The sequence below is a fragment of the Gorilla gorilla genome, chromosome 17 (assembly GCF_029281585.2).
Source record: "Gorilla gorilla gorilla isolate KB3781 chromosome 17, NHGRI_mGorGor1-v2.1_pri, whole genome shotgun sequence".
Classification (NCBI taxonomy): domain Eukaryota; kingdom Metazoa; phylum Chordata; class Mammalia; order Primates; family Hominidae; genus Gorilla; species Gorilla gorilla.
This window is the reverse complement of record NC_073241.2, coordinates 14,167,331-14,173,567: the sequence shown is the minus strand read 5'-3', so window position 1 is coordinate 14,173,567 and position 6,237 is coordinate 14,167,331.

Below are 6,237 nucleotides of genomic sequence, written 5' to 3'. Positions count from 1 at the left end.
ATGGAATGGAATGGAATGGAATGGAATCGAACGGAATCGAATGGAATAGAATGGAATATAACGGAATGGAATGGAGTGGAATGGAATGGAATGGAGTCAACCCGAGTAGAATAGAATGGATTGGAATGGAATGGAATGGAATGTAATGGAATGGAATGGAATGGAATGTAATGGAATGGAATGGAATGGAATGGAATGGAATGGAATGGAATGGAATGGAATCAACCCGAGTAGAACTAAATGGATTGGAAAGGAATGGAATGGAATGGAATGGAATGGAATGGAATGGAATCGAATGGAGTGGAATGGAATGGAATGGAATGGAATGGAATGGAATGGAATGGAATAGAAAGGAATGGAATGGAATGGAATGGAATGGAATGGAATGGAATGGATTGGAATGGAATGGAATGGAATGGAATGGAATGGAATGGAATGGATTGGAATGGAATGGAATGGAATGGAATGGAATGGAAGGGAATCGAATGGAATGGAATGGAATCGAATGGAATGGAATGGAATGGAATGGAATGGAATGGAATGGAATCGAACGGAATCGAATGGAATAGAATGGAATATAACGGTATGGAATGGAGTGGAATGGAATGGAATGGAGTCAACCCGAGTAGAATAGAATGGATTGGAATGGAATGGAATGGAAAGTAATGGAATGGAATGGAATGGAATGGAATGGAATGGAATGGAATGGAATGGAATGGAATGGAATGGAATGGAATCAACCCGAGTAGAACTAAATGGATTGGAATGGAATGGAATGGAATGGAATGGAATGGAATGGAATGGAATGGAATGGAATTCAATGGAGTAGAATGGAATGGAATAGAATGGAATGGAATGGAATGGAATGGAATGGAATGGAATGGAATGGAATGGAATGGAATGGAATGGAATGCAATGGAATGGAATGGAATCAACCCGACTAGAACGGAATGGAATGGAATGGAAAGGAATGGAATGGAATGGAATGGAATGGAATGGAATGGAATGGAATGGAATGGAATGGAATCGAATGGAATGGAATGGAATGGAATGGAATGGAAAGGAATGGAATGGAATGGAATGGAATGGAATGGAATCCACCCGAATAGAATGGAATGGATTGGAATGGAATGGAAAGGAATGGAATGGAATGGAATGGAATTGAACGGAATGGAATGGAATGGAATGGAATGGAATGGAAACAACCCGAGTAGAACTAAATGGAATGGAAAGGAATGGAATGGAATGGAATGGAATGGAATGGAATGGAATCAACCCGAGTAGAACGGATTGGAATGGAATGGAATGGATTGGAATGGAATGGAATGGAATGGAATGGAAAGGAATGGAATGGAATGGAATGGAATTGAATGGAATGGAATGGAATGGAATGGAATGGAATGGAATAGAATGGAATCAACCCGAGTGGAACGGAATGGAATGGAATGGAATGGAATGGAATGGAATGGAATGGAATGGAATGGAATGGAATCAACCCGAGTAGAACTAAATGGAATGGAAAGGAATGGAATGGAATGGAATGGAATGGAATTCAATGGAGTAGAGTGGAATGGAATAGAATGGAATGGAATGGAATGGAATGGAATGGAATGGAATGGAATGGAATGGAATAGAATGGAATCAACCCGACTAGAACGGAATGGAATGGAATGGAATGGAATGGAATGGAATGGAATGGAATGGAATGGAATGGAGTGGAATCAACCCGAGTAGAACGGAATGGAAAGGAAAGGAATGGAATGGAATGGAATGGAATGGAATGGAATGGAATTTAATGGAATGGTTTGGAATGGAATGGAATGGAAAGTAATGGAATGGAATGGAATGGAATGGAATGGAATGGAATGGAATGGAATCAACCCGAGTAGAACTAAATGGAATGGAAAGGAATGGAATGGAATGGAATGGAATGGAATGGAATTCAATGGAGTAGAATGGAATGGAATAGAATGGAATGGAATGGAATGGAATGGAATGGAATGGAATGGAATGGAATGGAATGGAATGGAAAGAACCCGAGTGGAATGGAATGGAATGGAATGGAATGGAATGATGAACCCGAGTAGAATGGAATGGTTTGGAATGAAATGGAATGGAATGGAATGGAATGGAATCGAATGGAATCGAGTGGAATGGAATGGAATGGAATGGAATGGAATGGAATGGAATGGAATGGAATGGAATGGAATCAACCCGAGTAGAACGGAATGGGTTGGAATGGAAAGGAAAGAATTGGAATGGAATGGAATGGAATGGAATGGAATGGAATGGAATGGAATGGAATGGAGTGGAATCAAACCGATTAGAACGGAATGGAATGGAATGGAATGGAATGGAATGGAATGGAATGGAATCAACCCGAGTAGAATGGAATGGATTGGAATGGAATGGAATGGAATGGAATGGAATGGAATGGAATGGAATGGAATAGATAGGAATGGAATGGAATGGAATGTAATGGAATGTAATGGAATGGATTGGAATGGAATGGAATGGAATGGAATGGAATGGAATGGAATGGAATGGATTGGAATGGAATGGAATGGAATGGAATGGAAGGGAATCGAATGGAATGGAATGGAATCGAATGGAATGGAATGGAATGGAATGGAATGGAATGGAATGGAATGGAATCGAACGGAATCGAATGGAATAGAATGGAATATAACGGAATGGAATGGAGTGGAATGGAATGGAATGGAGTCAACCCGAGTAGAATAGAATGGATTGGAATGGAATGGAATGGAAAGTAATGGAATGGAATGGAATGGAATGGAATGGAATGGAATGGAATGGAATGGAATGGAATGGAATGGAATGGAATCAACCCGAGTAGAACTAAATGGATTGGAAAGGAATGGAATGGAATGGAATGGAATGGAATGGAATCGAATGGAGTGGAATGGAATGGAATGGAATGGAATGGAATGGAATGGAATGGAATAGAAAGGAATGGAATGGAATGGAATGGAATGGAATGGAATGGAATGGATTGGAATGGAATGGAATGGAATGGAATGGAATGGAATGGAATGGAATGGATTGGAATGGAATGGAATGGAATGGAATGGAATGGAAGGGAATCGAATGGAATGGAATGGAATCGAATGGAATGGAATGGAATGGAATGGAATGGAATGGAATGGAATGGAATCGAACGGAATCGAATGGAATAGAATGGAATATAACGGAATGGAATGGAGTGGAATGGAATGGAATCGAATGGAATCAAATGGAATGGAATGGAATGGAATGAACCCGAGTAGAGGGGAATGGAATAGAATGGAATGAAATGGAATGGAAAGGAATGGAATCAACCCGAGTAGAATGGAATGGATAGGAATGGAATGGAATGGAATGCAATGGAATTCAATAGAATAGAATGGAAGGGAATGGAATGGAATGGAATGGAATGGAATGGAATGGAATGGAATGGAATCGAATGGAATGGAGTGGAATAGAATGGAATCAACCCGAATAGAACGGAACGGAACGGAACAGAACGGAACTTAACGGAATGGAGTGGAATGGAGTGAAATGGAATGGAATCGAATGGAATCGAATGGAACCGAATGGAATGGAATGGAAGGGAATGTAATGGAATGGAATGGAATGGAATCGAATGGAATCGAATGGAATCGAATGGAATGGAGTGGAATAGAATGGAATCAACCCGAATAGAACGGAACGGAACGGAACGGAATGGAACGGAACGGAACGGAATGGAATGTAGTGAAATGGAATGGAATCGAATGGAATCGAATGTAACCGAATGGAATGGAATGGAAGGGAATGGAATGGAATGGAATGGAATGGAATGGAATGGAATGGAATGGAATGGAATCAAACCGAGTAGAATAGAATGGATTGGAATGGAATGGAATGCAATGGAATCGAATGGAATCGAGTGGAATGGAATGGAATGGAATGGAATGGAATGGAATGGAATGGAATCAACCCGAGTAGAACGGAATGGAATGGAATGGAATGGAATGGAATTGAATGGAATAGAATGAAATGGAATGGAATGGAATGGAATGGAATGGAATCGAATGGAATCGAATTGAATCGAATGGAATGGAGTGGAATAGCATGGAATCAACCCGAGTAGAACGGAATGGAATGGAACGGAACGGAAAGGAACGGAACGGAACGGAACGGAATGGAATGGAGTGAAATGGAATGGAATGGAATGGAATGGAATGGAATGTAATGGAATGGAATGGAATGGAATGGAATGGAATGGAATGGAATGGAATGGAATGGAATGGAATGGAATGGAATGGAATTAAATTCAGTGGAATAGAATGGAATGGAATGGAATGCAATGGAATGAACCCGAGTAGAACGGAATGGAATGGAATGGAATGGAATGGAATGGAATTGAATGGAATGGAATCGAATGCAATTGAATGCAATCGAATGGAATGGAATGGAATGGAATGGAATGGAGTGGAATGGAATGGAATGGAATCAACCCGAGTAGAATGGAATGGATTGGAATGGAATGGAATGGAATGGAATGGAATTCAATGGAATAGAATGAAATGGAATGGAATGGAATGGAATGGAATGGAATGGAATGGAATGGAATCGAATGGAATGGAATGGAATCGAATGGAATCGAATGGAATGGAGTGGAATAGAATGGAATCAACCCGAGTAGAATGGAATGGAATGGAACGGAATGGAACCGAACGGAACGGAACGGAACGGAACGGACCAGAATTGAATGGAGTGAAATGGAATGGAATCGAATGGAATCGAATGGAACAGAATGGAATGGAATAGAAGGGAATGGAATGGAATGGAATCGAATGGAATGGAATGGAATCGAATGGAATGGAATGGAATGGAATGGAATGGAATGGAATGGAATGCAATGGAATTCAATAGAATAGAATGGAAGGGAATGGAATGGAATGGAATGGAATGGAATGGAATGGAATGGAATGGAATCGAATGGAATCGAATGGAATGGAGTGGAATAGAATGGAATCAACCCGAATAGAACGGAACGGAACGGAACGGAACGGAATGGAATGGAATGGAGTGAAATGGAATGGAATCGAATGGAATCGAATGGAACCGAAAGGAGTGGAATGGAAGGGAATGGAATGGAATGGAATGGAATGGAATGGAATGGAATGGAATGGAATGGAATCAACCCGAGTGGAATGGAATGGAATGGAATGGAATGGAATGGAATGGAATGGAATGGAATGGAATCGAATGGAATTGAATGGAATCGAATGGAATCGAATGGAATGGAATGGAATGCAATGGAATGAAATTCAATGGAATAGAATGCAATGGAATGGAATGCAATGGAATGAACCCCAGTAGAACGGAATGGAATGGAATGGAATGGAATGGAATAGAATGGAATGGAATGGAATGGAATGGAATGGAATCGAATGGACTCGAATGGAATGGAATGGAATGGAATTGAATGGAATAGAATGGAATGGAATGGAATGGAATGGAATGGAATGGAATGGAATGGAATGGAATCGAATGCAATCGAATGGAATGGAATGGAATGGAATGGAATGGAATGGAATGGAATGGAATGGAATGGAATGGAATGGAATGGAGTAGAATGGAATGGAATGGAATCAACCCGAGTAGAATGGAATGGATTGGAATGGAATGGAATGGAATGGAATGGAATTCAATGGAATAGAATGAAATGGAATGGAATGGAATGGAATGGAATGGAATGGAATGGAATCGAATCGAATGGAATCGAATGGAATTGAATGGAATGGAGTGGAGTAGAATGGAATCAACCCGAGTAGAACGGAATGGAATGGAACGGAATGGAACGGAACGGAATGGAATGGAGTGAAATGGAATGGAATCTAATGGAATCGAATGGAACCGAATAGAATATAATGGAAGGGAATGGAATGGAATGGAATGGAATGGAATGGAATGGAATCAACCCGAGTAGAATGGAATGGATTGGAATGGAATGGAAAGGAATGGAATGGAATGGAATGGAATGGAATGGAATGGAATGGAATCGAATGCAATCGAATGGAATCGAATGGAATGGAATGGAATGGAATGGAATTCAATAGAATAGAATGGAATGGAATGGAATGGAATGGAATGGAATGGAATGGAATGGAATGGAATGGAATGGAATCGAATGGAATCGAATGGAATGGAGTGGAATAGAATGGAATCAACCCGAATAGAACGGAACGA